The following is a 16,044-nucleotide window of genomic DNA, read 5'->3' as shown; positions in this document are numbered from 1 at the left end:
ATGGGTAGATCCGTTGCTTAAACTGAAATACTGTAAAGACGCCAAGTCTTCCAGTATGTTCTTTTAAAAAGAAAATAAAGACCTTACAGTTCAATTTTCAGGAAACAAGTAGGCAAATTTATTCATAAGTGACTATAATTATCACAAACATTAATTATGTTGAGAGCATTTCAATGTATATATATGTAATACATGCATATTTCTGTTCAAGCATCACATGAGAATACTAAAATAAATTTAAAGCATGTACAGGAGCAAGCCACAATAGTTTCAATAATATGTTGAGTCCATAGGGAAATACTAGTGTACTTTGTTTCCAGGAATAAGAATAGTGCTAATGTTAGTAGCAATATTTATAATGCACTAGGAGGCTTAAGTTATGACAGTTCATATATGATCACAAAGGTCATTTCAATAATTGTACTTCAATAATGAACAAATTGTTAAATAATTATTTTGATTTTTGGAAGCTAAAAATTCTTACAGAAATTGAGCTAGTGGAGAATTTTTTAAAATGGAAATTTTTAGTTTCAACTTTTAGTTTGTTTCCCTCAAGAAATTAGCATTGACATTTCCTTACATGTTTCTAACTTTTTAGGAGCTTCATAGTATATAATAAAATGAAATTCCTGTGTCATAACTTCTTTTGTTCACTCCCTCCCTAATTTCCTCAAACCTTTAAAATAAATATCCAAAAGGAATAAATAGTACTATGGACACAATGAGAAATTCCTCAGTACAAATATATTGATTGGGATTGTGTCTACATTATAGAATAAGGAAAGCAATATTGCCACTAGGCTTCCAGCTCCTAGATACGTGGATTAATTCCAAACAAAATGTGTTGAAACATATCTCTGTGATCAGTGATGGCTGCAGTCAAGTTCTCTCAATAATGCCCTTGACTTTATCTTTTGAACCCAAACCAAGAATCCCACTCCAACTCAGTGAACCTGTGGAACTCCATAGCGTTTCCAAGACTGTTAATCTTTTGGTAGCAGATAGCCTCTTCTTTTTCCATAATGTTTTATTAGAATGCCAGAGAGAGAGAGAGAGATCCAGTCAAAAGAGTGGCTTCTGTGGGGATCTACAGGACTAAAGCGTAAGACTGAGCAATCCATTCTGAAGGCCATAGTGACTGTTTTCTGGAATTGCATGATTCTCTCAAAGATACCAAGAAGGACCATCATGCAGCTTTATTAGGAAGAAGTCTTAAAAAAATAGAAAACTGCGTCAAAGAGGAAAATCCCAGGAAAATTAAGCTGAAGGTTTCCCCCTCTTATCAGGACAATGCACCTGCTGATTCTTCAAGGGCAGTGAGGCCTTTCCTTCTAGATGTTCATGGTGAGAGCCTTACTCCATCCATTCTACTGCAAAAAGCAAGACACTCGCCATATTACAAAAATACTCTTTACATAAAGAGAAAAGCATACAAACACATGATGTTTATGACCTGAGAGAATGATAGGAACACCATTTACTCAGAAGGATGCAGAACTTTATGGTGCTACTGAAAAGCAACATCTGGTAAAACTGATACAAGTGAGACTCAACTATGTAAACACAGACCACAGCGCAATCCGAATTTAGGCCACAAAGGCAAGCTTTATGGTGAGGACTCTTATGTACACTGTATACTCGTGGAGGGCTAGCTACTTTAAACAACAGGCATTGAGAGGAAATGAATAATCGTTGGCCACAACTCGCCTGGGCCTTACCTTCCACTATGTGCCTACTTCCTGGTTGCTTTGGAGCAAGCTGGACACTGGTGATGACTTGTCTAAATTTAGCCACTTGCTGCAACAGGCTAACTAGGCATTGCGATGAGAAGATCAGTCAGCAAAGAAAGCTAGGCCTGGGATGATTTTCTATTCTCTTCCTATATCCTGATTGCGGTAGAAAAACTAGACATTGAGATAAGAGCAGTCAGCAGTGGCAACTTGACCAAGTCTCTTTCTGCCTTTTACTGAGCCATGCCTCCAATTGACATTCTCTAGAAGCACTGATGGGGACTGCTCACTGCATCCTATGGCCTGAGACTGACATATGTTTCATCAAACACAGTCCCAAGCACCCTTCCTGACCTTCAATCAAATTATTGGACTTTGCTTATCCACTAATCTATGTTGGCCAGTTGCAATAGTTTTTATTTACCTTTGTAGTACTGTTTATACTTTACACTCACTCAATGTTTTGAGCATAACCCTTAGTTTATTGAGACAATTGAAAATTATAATAGAATTAGGGTGTGTTAATCTCTCCAATAAACTTGACATTGTGGACAGATAAAATTGAGTGTGTTTGAAGTGTCATTACATCCAGTGGCTCCCTTTGGGTGTGTTCATTACCTACATTCTTCTTTTGTTTCTTAAGGCTAATTGTTGTTTAAAAAAATCAAAGAATATTTAAAAGGTACATAAATAGACTCTTAAGGATGTCCAAACTGTTGTTTCGACATGATGTAAATCTAAGAACTTTGAATTCTTGAGGAAAAGTTAGAGAGAAGGAGACATAGCTTTCAGATATCCTCCTGGATAGAAGAACTGTTGAAAAACAGTAGCTTTACACTGTGATACATTAATTTTAAAACATTTATAATAAACCTTTATCTAACGATATTCTTTTACTTATCCTAGCACATTAATTGATCTAAAGGGTAATACATTTCATAAAAGGGGTACTGCTAAGAGCACAGTTAAGGAAAATTAAGCCTAGCAAGTGAAAACAATGTTACAAACACCACTTGCTTATACAACAAAAGAATAAAAGCTAGTTATTATTTCTTAATGTTCTTCTGTATTGAAATCCATCCTACAGGCATAAACTGATTGTCTATTATATGTAATTCATATTGAGATGGCTATGGAAAAGATTAAAGTTTGCTGTGATTTTTAGGTTTACTTACCTCTGTCTTTAATAATATTATCTAAACTTTAATGTTAGCTATGTGAAAAAACTACTGATATGTTGTAAGATACATATATGATGTTAATATGTGATACTATTGATATGTGTGAAGACATTTATATGATGAAGTAAAAAAAGACTGAATAGAAAATTTCAGAGGGCAGCAAAAGAGACAAAGAAAAGCACTTTAATGAAATGTGCAACCAAGACAAGAGTTAGAAAACTAAAACAGAAGAAAATGTTCAGAAAGTCTTAACATGAAAGAACTCAAGGAAAGCTGGGAAGGGGAGAAAATGGCAACCAGATAGGACTCACACATCCGGAGCTCCTGCGGCCAGACCAGAAAATTGGGAGGTAAGGTGAAGGAAACCGGGAGGTGGAGTCATGAAATTAGAAGTAGGGTACCAGGGTCTCTCCTGAATCCCTTCTTGTGTGGGATTCCCACTCACAAAACAAACCAAGACCTCTTTAGAGGAAAATGCCACAAATCAAAGAGAAATACAGTAGCTTAGGGAGGAGATAACAAAAACCAGTAGATCACTCATGGACCTCGAGAAGCGACTGGAGGAATCAGTGACTTGGAGGACAGCGAAGCAGACTTTAACAAACGCAAACAAAAATCTAATAAGATCATCAGAGAAGCTGAAGAAAACTTAAGAGCTATGTCTGATGCTATGAAGTGGAACATTAGAATCATTGGCTTACTGGAGGAAGACACAACAAAGAAGTCATCTACAACAATAGTGAGAGAATTTCTTGGAGGAAAGCTTCCCCAGCTTAGTGAATGAAAACCAGGCAACCATTCAGGAGGCTGAAAGAACAGCAGCTAGATTCGATCCCAAAAAGAAGTCACCAAGGCACATAATAGTCAAATTATCCAATTTTGAGGAAAAGGAGAAAATCATGAGCGCAACTAGGGAAAAGCAAACAATCACATATAAAGCGTCCCAAATAAGAATATGCTCAGACCTATCAGCAGAAACTATGAAGAAGAGGCGAGAGTGGAGTAACATATTCCAAAAATTGAAGGAAAACAATGCAAACCCAAGAATACTCTACCCAGCCAAATTATCGATCAATATAGACGGAGAAGTAAGAGTCTTCCCAGACAAGGAAAAACTAAAATAATACATTAGAAGAAACCCAGCCCTACAAAAGATCATTGCTGACCCAGTATGGGCAGAAGAACACTCACCAAGCATAAATAAGAGACCAGCACATAGAACAACCTCATCCAGAGGGTAAAAAAGAGAAAACAGACCTCAAGATAACATTGATATAAATATAGATATACTTGAAAGGCTGCTGAGGTATGCTTTTAAAAAAAGGCAAATGGACATAGGGAAATAGTTACGGTATACAAATATTCCTGGGACGAGGACCAGGTGGTGTGCTGGGGACCAGACCAAATACAGGGATACTCATGGTAGACAACTAAAAAGGAGGTGGGGAAAGAATAATAATAATAATAATCAAAAAGAAAAGGGTAGAGGGAGCACAGGGCACCAACCCACCCAAGGGGAGTGTATTGTATGTGTCTCCACAGAGAAACAGGGACCAGATTTCAACCCGATGCCTTAAGATGTGAATGCAACATACCAACACGGAGTGGGGAACGAATGGAGAGGTCTGGGGGGTCGGCCCCAACCCCAACTACTAAGGGGACATCTGCCCCTGCCCTCAGAAGAATTTATATCAAAGCACGGCACTGAATCTACAACTCTGGAAGAGGGACATATCTGATCAGAGCACACAGAAGCAGATGAAAGGAGAGGAGGAGAGAGTGGAGCACATCATGGCCCACCAGGCCAGGAGGTCGATGTTCCCAATTAGAACAGCCAGTCGACAGAGAGGATCACATGGAAGGCCCCATTATGAGACACGATGTTCCTCACTGACCCATAGACTACAGGTGACAACACCGGAGACACAGTGAGGGAATTGCACCTGATCATATCTGTCACATAAAGGAAAACATTAAGGTGGTGTAACAGAACAGCAAAGGAATGGAGTGGCGAGGCCCCCGGGGAAAGCTGATGGTGGACTTTGGGGCCAGGGCATGGTGCCCAAACAGACTGGACTGGAAAACACTCCTAAAGGCCAACAAACAATCCATGAACTAACTACAAGCTTTTCTTTCTTGTTGTTTTTTTTTTCCATTGGTTGGTTGTTGTTTTGTAGAATACTGTTGCTTGGTTGTGCTCTATCTTGTTTCTGTGCATATTACTATCTCCGCAGGTCTGTCTACATAAGATAGGCTGGATGAACAATCAGAGGAGAAAACAATGTAACCGATAGTTCCGTGGGGACATGGGAAATGGGGAGGTTGGAGGAAAGGTAGTGGTGTTAATAAACCCAGGGACAAGGGAATAACAAGTGATCCAAATCGGTGGTTAGAAGTGTGTGGGAAGCCTGGTTGGGCATGATCAAGGGTAATGTAACTAAGAAGAATTGCTGAAACCCTGGGGGGGAACTGAGCATGATAGTGGGACAGGAGGGAAGTCAAAGGAAATAGAGGAAAGAGGTGGGAGGCAGAGGACATTTATAGACGTCTAGATAAAGACATGTACATATGAAAATATATTTATACATGAGGATGGGGAAATAGATCTATGTGCATATATTTATATGGGTAGGATTAAGGTAGCAGTGGGACATTGGGCCTCCACTCAAGTACTGCCTCAATGCAAGAATACTTTCTCCTATTAAATTGGCATTCTATGATGCTCTCTTTTCAGACACAACCGCTGAAGACAAAGTGGGTGAACAACTAAATGTGGTGAAGAAAACTGATGGTGTCCGGCTATCAAAAGTGATAGCGTCCGCCGTCTTAAAGGCTTGAACGTAAACAAGCAGGCATCTGGCTCAGAAGCAATAAAGTCCACATGGAAGAAGCACACCAGCCTATGTGACCACGAAGTGCTGATGGGATCAATCCTGATATGATCGCTGAAGAAAAATGGGTGCATAAGCAAATGTGGCGAAGCAAGCTGATGGTGCCTGGCTATCAAAAGATATAACGGTTGGGGTCTTAAAGGCTTGAAGATAAACAAGCGGCCATCCAGCTCAGGAGAAACAAACCCACATAGAAGAAGCACACCAGCCTGTGTGATCACAAGGTGTCAAGGGATCAGGTATCAGACATCATCAGAACAAAAATCTTATCATAGTGATTGAGCGGGGGAGTGCAGAGTAGAGACCCAAAGCCCAATTGTAGGGCACTGGACATCCCCTTACAGAAGGGCCTTGGGGAGGAGACAGGGTGCGATGTAGCAATGATCAAAAATACAACTTTCCTCTAGTTCCTAAATGCTTCCTTTCCCCACCCCCTCCACTGTCATGATCTGAATACTACCTTGCAAGCCTGACTAGACCAGGGGAGGTACACTGGTACAGATGGGAACTGGAAACCCAGGGGAGCCATGGAGGATGATCCCCTCAGGACCAGTGGTGTGAATGGCGATGCTGGGAGGGATTAGAGAGGGTAGGTTGGAAAGGGGGAACTGATTTCAAGCATCTGCATGTGACCTCCTCCATGGGGGATATACAACAGAAAAGTGGAGGAAGGGAGATGTGGGACAGAGCAAGATATGACAAAATAATAATTTATAAAGTATCAGGGGTTCATGAAGGAGTGGGGAGAAAGGAGGGAGGGGAAAAATGAGGCCCTGAGGGGCTTGGGTGGAGAGCACGTGTTTTAAGAATGATGAGGGCAACGAATGTACAAATGTGCTTTATACAATTGATGTATGTATGGATTGTGCTGGGAGGTATATGAATCCCTAATAAAATTTTAAATAGATAAATAAAAGTGGGAAAAAAAGAACTCAAGAAAAAATCCAAGCCTCAAGTTTCAATGTTGAAGTAATCCATGGGTGAAAGATTGAACAACACAGGAACCATCAAAAGAAGATGGAAGGAATACACAATCACTATAAAAAAATAACAAGCTGACATTTTACCATTTCAGGGGGTAGCATATGATGAGCATCCAATGGTAATGAAGGTTTAAGCAGGACTTTTGAAAGCATTAGCCAGAAAACAGTAATTGATGGACTACCAATTTAAATGTTTCAGAAACCTGAAAAAAATATTGGAACTACTCATTTAAGTCAGGAAATTTGGAAGACAGCCACTTTGCCAACTAACAGGAAGAGACGGGAAGAGATCCAACTGACAGTAAGAGATCTACATTTGTACCCATTCCAAAGGATTGGTCAAGTTATAGAACAATATCATTGATATCACAGGCAAATAAAACACTGCTGAAAATCTGTAGCAGCAGTAAATTGACAGGGAACTCCTAGAGGTTCAGGCTAGATTTGTAAGAGGACATGCAACCAGAGATATCATAGCTAATGTCAGATAGATATTGACTGAAAGTAGAGAATACCAGAAAGATGTTTGCTTGTGTTCCATGGAGTTTTAAAAGTCATTTGACTGTGTGGACTATAACACACTATGGATAACCTTGAGAAGAATTGGAATTCCAAAACACGTTATTGTACTTATGAAGAATTTGTACATGAATAAAGATCAGTTGTGAGAACAGAGCAAGGGAATACTGCATGGCTTAAAATCAGAAAAGGTGTGCATCAGGGTTATATGCGCTCACCATACATATTCAATATATATGTTGAGCAAATAATCAGAGAAACTGGATTACATGAAGAATAATGTGGTATCTGGATTAGAGGAAGATTTATTTTTAGTATGCAGAGACACGATTTGCTTGCTGAAAGTAAGGATGTTTTGAAGCACTTGCATTTGAAGATCAAGGATTTCAGCCTTCAGTAAGGATTACAACTCAATGTATAGAAGACCAAAATCCTCACAATTAAACCAATAAGCGACATCATGAAAAGTTTGAAGTTGTCAAGGATTTCTTGACTTCTAATCCCATGAGAATTGATTATGGATCCAAGCAAAAAGAAATACTTGACAACTTTAATCTTTTATCTGTTTGCTATGGTTTAGTGATACAAATCCTCTTTAATTTCGGCAAGCATGGCTATATTAACTGCATATCAAAGAATGTTAGTAAACCCTCCTCCAACCTGGATGGCAACATTTTAATAGTACAGTTTCCCTCATCATTTTCTCAGCATAAAGATTAAATAAGTATTGATAAGAGGTTACAACACTGACCATGTGATAGTCTCTTGCTTTCTTCACAAAACTGCCGTTTGATACCTGTACAGGACCCACATGAAAACAATAAATTTTTCTAAAATTTGAATTCTTCAAAATACTGTCTATAACTTGCTGTGCTCCATGAAGTGGAATACCTTTGTCGTGTCAAAACACAAGTAAAAATCTTTGTAGTATTCTCTGCCCTGATCTCAGATCCATCTGACATCAGAAATGATACCTCTTGTTCCAAGGTCTCTTCTGAATTCAGTCTAAACCTCTGGCGGCTTCCTGTCAATGTCTGCTGCAAGTGTTGCTAAATGATTTTCAGTAAAATATTACTTGCATTTAATATCAATTATACTATTCTTTAATTTGCATACCCCATGGATCATCTTTCTTTAGAATAGGTACAAAATAAGGACCTCTTCGGTCAATTGACCAAGTAACTGTCTTCCAAATTTCTTGACAGACATGTAAGTGCTTCCAGGGCTTTCTCAACTTGTTGCAACATTTCAAATGATATTCCATCATACCTGGAGTCTTGTTTGTGCCTCCTGCATTCAGCGCTACTTGCCCTTATTCCTTCAGTGTCATTGGTGGTTGCTCATATAGCTCTAGTAATGTTTGAATATTGACTAGTTTTTTTTTGGTACAGTGACTCTTTGTAATCTTTCCACATTTTTTGATGCCTCTTGTGTCATTGAATGTTTTCCCAGAGTCATTCAATATTGCAAGTCGAGATTTTTTTTTTAATTCGTTCAGTTTAAGATATAATAAGCATGTTCTTCCATTTTGGTTTTCTAACTTTAGGTCTTTGTACATTTCTAATACTTAGTTTGTCTTCTGGAGCTGCCTTTGAAATTTTCTGTTCAGCTCTTTTACTTCCCCATTTCTTCCATTTGCTTTATTAAGTACAAGTTTCAGAATCTCTTCTGACCTTCACTTTCAATGATTCTTTACTGTTTCTGTCTTTTTAATGATCTTTTGCTTTCTTCCTGTTTGATGTTCTTGATGTCATTCCACAGCTCATCATGTCTCCTGTCATTAGTGTACAATGCAGCAAATGTGTTATTGAGTTTTTCAGGACATTCAGGTGGGATATTCTAAAGGTTGTATTTTGTCTTTTGTGGATTTGTTTAAACATTTGGTTCATGAAAGGTGTTAATAGGTTTATTGTATAAATGATGAGTGTAAATATGTATGTTAGTAAGAAATTATAGATGATAAGCCCAATTTTAAATCTCAATGTTATAAAATTTAGAAGAATTTTATAAAAGTATATCTAATATTTCAAGTGAAAATAACTTCATTAAATAAAAAATTTTTAACATATCTAACATTTCAAGTGAAAAATAACTTCATTAAATAAAAGATGTTTAGCACACACTTCCAGTATACTAGGTAAAACTCAATGTCTAGGAGATTTTTTGAATATGCAAAGAATTTTTAGATGCCAGAAGAAAAAGAAATAGAGGATCTAGAAATTTTCTGCAAATACAGGTGAGTAAATGTTAATTTTATTTCTTTTATGTATTTAGTTCAGAATGTTGTGCTAAATTGCAAGGGGAACCCCCCCTCAAGAAAATACAAAAAATGTGATAAAATAAATTACTCCAATTATGTTTTACTGATGTAATTTAATATAACGCAATTTGCGGAATTTTCATATTTGGTGAAGGACCATTACAGTTATTTTTTCACATTTGATGCCATTCTGCCTTCATCACACCGATCCGTTTAACACGTCTGCTCCATAATAAGAGCATCAAAATCTGATTTCAGTAAAATTCCACAGAGCAAGCTCTTAATTGATCTCTGATCTCATTGCAAACTGTAGCTGTGTCTTTTTCTTCCTTTTCTGGGTGATAAAAATTAACTTCTCACTGCATTACATTAGGAATGATCTCTCAGTTGGGCCCATCCTCATTTGATTATGACAATTACAAATAATTGCTGCAGTCCGTCACTGGTTTTCTCTTGAACACAGGCAAAATGCTGGAAAAATAATTTAAATAAAGTGCTGCATGACCTCTTTAGAGACCATAAACCTGCTGCCACTCTAACAATGTTTAGGCTAGAAGCTAACATATTTCTTTGCATAAGCTGCTTCTCTCTTTCTTTTCATTTTTATTAAAAGTTTTTCTAAAATCTCCTATGCCCATTCAGAGAAATAATTGCAGTCAAAAGGGTGGCACATGAATGTCTTCCAAATGAATTAATTTCACTGTTTTTCCAGTCCCCAAGCAAGTATAGCATACAAATAAGAAACTCCCCATATTTTCCATGACTTTCTGATTGCAAACAATTTATCAGCTATGGCTTTGTACAATGCTGTCTAGTACAATGGAAAGAAAAAGGGATGTCAAAAAGTGCATACATTTAAAGTGAAGGTTGGTGCTTCCAAAGCACATATTTTAGAGAAATTTATTTTCAAATTCTCAAGATCTATTTTGAAAGTGATAGCTAGCCACACAATATTTTGGTCAATATTAAGTAAGATTTTAAATGAGATAGAGTTTAAATGATTTCTTATAAATCCATTTTATGTTTCTGAATGAATTAAGCAAAAACAAAGGAAAATTAGCTGTGTGACATAAACTTTATTAATCTTATTTCAACATACCGAACATCCCAATTTAGGGTTTATTAATTTAAATACAAATCCTCTGCAAAGTATTTACCAAGGATAAGTCCAACCAAATCAATGTTTCTCTATGTAGAGTCCAAGACATATACATCTGCATCTAAAGATGCTTGTTGTGGTTGTGTCCTGTCATTTCTGAGTATAAACAAATGGAAGGAAATGTGCCTAATCTTGTGCCATTCTTGCAACAGTTATTATGTCAGAAACCATTGCTACAGACACTGTGATAATCCATGTCCTCGAGGGTGTTTCCCTTTTTGGCTGCCCTTTTTCTAAGGAGCTTGGGTACTCATGGAAAATTAATTTTCCTGAACTGTATCTCTGAGCTACCAAATATCGATAGCTGGTTGTGGAGCCATGGAACCTATGGGTTATGTAGCTTTCCCTTTTTTTTTTGCACACTAGTCATTGAAACATATGGTGACCAAGGAAAATAAGTAGCTAGTTATTAAACCTACACATAAAATGGAGAAAACTTTTTCAAGGATCTTTGAACACAGAATCCAAAAGTATGCCTCTGTATAAGTATTACATAAAACAGAATTATTCTCATGCATATATTTTATATATATATATATATACACATAAGTATTTATCATGGCTTTTACCTATAATCTTTGAGTCCAGATACAGAATTTAGAAAGGTGGCTAACCAAGGTAAGTTTTACTGCTATGAGGCCCTATACACATTGATTTTAAATCCATGGTAGACAGAATTGAGAGGGATGGGATGATAGCAATAAATCAAAACATGAAAAGAGAAAATAAAAGTAATTTGTATAAATTTAGAAAATAATATTTCCTCTTCATTTAAAAGCATATTTATTAAAATTAAATATAGGGTATTAAGAAATTTCAGTGAAGCCTTTGTGAAAAAATATACTGACTATTGAAAATTGAATGGATTATCTATGGCTTTTGTGGTCAATAGGTGAATAAATAGAAGTATTTTAATTTAACCTAAAACATCTAATGTAGTAGAAATGGGGACTGAATACACTAAGAAATGTTGTTATCTTATTTAAGATATACTCCCTCAAACCACAGCAGTCAAATAAATACAGACTTGTAGTGGCCCTAGATAGGTTTTCCAAGATGGTAAATTTATTCTTGTGCAGTAGATTGGTTTGAACTAATGACCTTGTGGTAAAAAAATTCAAACCTTTACCTGAAAGCAGCACCAGAGACTTTGAATATAGATCAGAATTTACAAGAAGACACGTTGCTATCTAGTTACCTTATGTACAACAGACCAAACTATGTCCTGTCCTGTGCCATCCTCACAATGGTTGTTATGCTTGAGCCTATTTCTATAGCCATAGTGTTTGCTCTTTCCTCTTTTGTTCTGGATATAAATTACGTTCATGAAAAGTTTTTGGAAAAGAAACCAAACTTTACAGCTACAAATTTTACTTTCTATATCAAACTAAATTATATCTATTAATCTTACATCGGTTTAACTACATGTTATGGGAATGCAGAAAATTGGCAATGTCCAACAGCATGGTTAGCTTTTAAAATACATTTCATTATAGAACTATTACAACTAACTGAAATGTGAGAAAGTGTATACTAGCACCATTGCAAAAAGGAAACCGAAATAAGTGATTCTTGATGTGGATCCAAGAAGCACCTGAATCAATATTTTCTTTTAATATGCTATGCAGGTTATTCTAATCCAGGTTATTATAGTATCATACTTTTTGAAACATAGTTAATGGAAATCAAGCACCTTCCATTAAATAGATATAAATTGCTCATCAAAAGGAAATAAATAAATTAATTAAATAGAGTGAACATTAAATTGTATTCTTTTATAGACATGAAGTGCTGGGACAGCACCTTATATTTGTCCCGTGGCATTATGATTCCACTTTTATCCCAGTTTGAAAGTTCCATATTACACTCCTTTGACAAAATTTCAAAATAGGTACAAATTCTACTCTCGTCATCCAAATATTGTCCTCTAAACAACAATCTCCTGTAAACTGAATTTGCAATGTCCATAGTCAAGGAGACTGCCTCCCACCTCTAGGCTCCTAGTGTACCTAATACCGAGCCCCTGAAGACTACTAGAAGAATCATCAGATGCTTGGTGTTCGCATAATCTGTCCAAAAACAAAGGTCAATTGCCCCTCCATTATCTCTAGAACTGTGCTGCACATATTGAGAAAATTAGGCTTTTATAATGGTTGCAACATGGCTAATACAGCCTATTATATCCTTAGCACATTTACCACTTACTGTATTAGATATCAAATGAAAAATGTAACTCTTACTTTCAGCAGGAGTTCAAAGTAAAAGAATCATTTTATTCACTTGTTTAAAAGAAAAATATTGTCAACACTATTGTCAGAAATACAGAGTCTATCTGGTCCTGTATTACTTCTTTGGTAAGGTTTTATTTCTCAAGAATTTATGATTATTGATCTCACATCAAGAATTATATTTTATTAAGTCAAAGACCATTTAAGACCTAAAACTTTTCAGTAAACGTGCCATTATAAATTTTTAAACCATTACTTTTATGCTTGGCTGACAGGATAATATTCTTTGTTATTCTAACATCTACAGCTGATACTCTATTTAGATACTGTAGACATAGATACACACACAATAAAATGATTATAAAGAAGTACAGAGACTTAAACAGTTATCATTTTAGTATGCCTGCAGGGGATTGTGGTGAAGTTAGATATGACTGCCATGATATTTTTATAGGGTTAAAAATCTGAACATATAAATGACTAAAGTCACAATTACTTCTCTAATGTTTGGAAAAGTAAACCAGACAGTAAATAATAAGAGCAGTGACAGGTTTGTGGTAGCAATTGTATTAATTAGCATTAAAATAACTTCTGTTTCATGTGTGAATGACTAATATAAGTAATCTTAGGGATTATATTAGAGGAAATAGAATCCAATATATTTCTCTAAGAACAATAGGCTTACATTAGTTTCTACTAATTATACTTTTTCAGTGCAGGTGTATAGTAAATTAAATGTATCTATATCAGAATTAAGAATTAAGTCCATAACCAGCAATTTAAGAAAATTAAGAAGTTTTCTCTTTTTGTGTAAATCTCCAGATACACTTAGGATATGAGGTGAGAGGCAAATTGTTTCTAGAATGCTTAGGATTTTAATTTGCAATACAATAAAAATAAATAGGGGCACACTTTCATGTATATAATTAAATTCATTGCTAAAAGCACACTCCAGAAGAAAGTAAAGCACGTTATGAGGTTAAATGAATTGTTCCTGAATATGGAAAATGATGAAACCATGGCTAGAAGCATAGCCTTACAGAGGCATCAATGCATATTCATATTTCTGAGCAACATGAACTTTTTGGGTAGTTTCCTTTCTATTAAATATTTTCAGAATTAATCTAAAAATAGTAATATAGTACTATTTCAGCAGCATTTCATTAAAAGTTAAGTTTTCCTATCAATATTATTTCTTCATGGTACTAAAAAATTAAGAAACTGAAGCTCAGAAAAGCTAAATATATTATCTAAGACAAGTGGATACCCAAACTTTGGTTTTCTCTACTTTTCTCTCTATGACATCAAAGCAATATGGGTAATAATTACTTTCTCTGGGTTTTGCTATAAACTCACTAAGTGACAACAGCTAAAAGAGGCCATTGGGACTTGTCTTAATGACTATCTTAGTGGTTTTCAAATGTGCCTACGTATTATAATCACTTGAGGACCATCTGTATCTTTTTAATACTCTACATGATTCAATGTCAATCCAAAGTTGAGAGTCACTATTTTAGACACAATGGCAATGTGTCTTCCCTAAATAGACTATTCCATTCCCCATTATTTTATCTAAGAAACAAAAATATTTTTTATCACTTAACTAATTGAAAAACACATTTAGAATTACACAATATTAAGGGACCTTGAGATGGTGCCCTGATGGCATAGTGGTGAAAGCACTCAGTTGCTGGTTTAAAGAATGGTGGTTTGAATCTTCCAGTCACTTTATGGGAGAAAGAGGTGGCAGTATTTATAGACTTAGAGACTCTATGGGGGGCAATTCTACCATGTTATAAAGTGCCCCTAATAGTCAGAATTGATCTAGTCCATCAGTTCTCAATATTGGATACTTATTTGAACAGCCTTGAAAAGTACTCACGGTCATTCAAGATCTCTAAATCAAAAAGCCTGGCTGTGAGATGTGACCGTCAATATTTTCTAAAATGTGCTCTATTACTTCTCATGTGCAGCCAGACTTGATAATCATTAAATGAGCTGCCCAAGAAGTTGTGTTTATGAACATAAAGCTATTTGCTCTGGAAGGAAAAGTTGACCAAGTAGGTCGAATTAATAGACATTTCTCTAGAACACTAATGTGCTGCCAGAGTAGAAGGGCAGTGAAAAAGAGGAAGACCCTGGACAAGATGGAGTGATAGAGTGGCTCTAATGATGGGCTCAAATATACTCACAATTGTGAGGACGCCACAGGAACTGACAGTTTTGCTGAGTTAAAACCAACTTGGCAGCATCTTAACCACAATAGCAATGTCCTTTTAAAAAGCTATTTAAGTACTTCACAATATTTTAACTTCAAGCATTGGCACTTCTAACACATTAATTGAATCTAAGAATAGGTACTCAGAAGACAGGTTTAACGGTAACATGAATTTTCTATCTGCATTATGAGTATTTATAACACATCTATTATCAACCATTGTACTACGAATGCATTTAGAGAGAGGAAAGGAAGAAGTCTAAATGACACTAATACCATTGCTGAAAGTAAGGCTCCAGGAAAAATGGAATACGAATTGAGATATTTCAATATATGAATGCAATGCTTGAAATGCTCCCTAATGTATGCCAAGAATTTTAGAATAAGAAAGAGAGAAATCTAGAAATTAACTACTAGACTAATCAACTGCACTCTTTCCAAAAAAATACAAACCAACAAAATGTGAAAAGTGTCAATATCATTGCTATCACGCCAAAATGTTAAAATGTGCTAAAAAATTAAAAACAGTTGTAGTAGTACATGAACAGAAAACTGATATTCAAGAGGTATTGAAGGAGAGGATGTGGAACTAGGGAAATTGTTGTCTATGTCAGATGGATCATGGAGGAAAGCAGAGAATAGATTTACCCAGGTTTTCCTGACTTTGAAGTTGTATTTAACTATGCAGAGTATAGTATTTGACTATACAGAGTATAACAAATTACAGATAACATGGCAAAAATGAGGATTCTAGAACACATAATTTTGTTCGTGCAGCACGTATACATAGACTAAGAGGAATTCAACCAGAATAAGGAAACAGTACTTGGTTGAAAATCAGGAAAGGTGTGTTACAAAGTTGTATCTTTTCACAA

At 36.0% G+C, this 16,044-nt stretch overlaps 1 protein-coding gene across 2 annotated transcripts in view; it reads right to left on the bottom strand.

Annotated features, from left to right (window-relative positions):
* Positions 1-16,044, bottom strand: part of PCDH11X (protocadherin 11 X-linked) — a 955,366-nt gene that overhangs the window by 633,604 nt on the left and 305,718 nt on the right. The window lies entirely within an intron of this gene.

Source organism: Tenrec ecaudatus, chromosome X (genome assembly GCF_050624435.1).
Source record: "Tenrec ecaudatus isolate mTenEca1 chromosome X, mTenEca1.hap1, whole genome shotgun sequence".
Taxonomy (NCBI): domain Eukaryota; kingdom Metazoa; phylum Chordata; class Mammalia; order Afrosoricida; family Tenrecidae; genus Tenrec; species Tenrec ecaudatus.
Note: the sequence above shows the minus strand (reverse complement) of the source record. Positions and strands in the feature narration are given on the sequence as shown.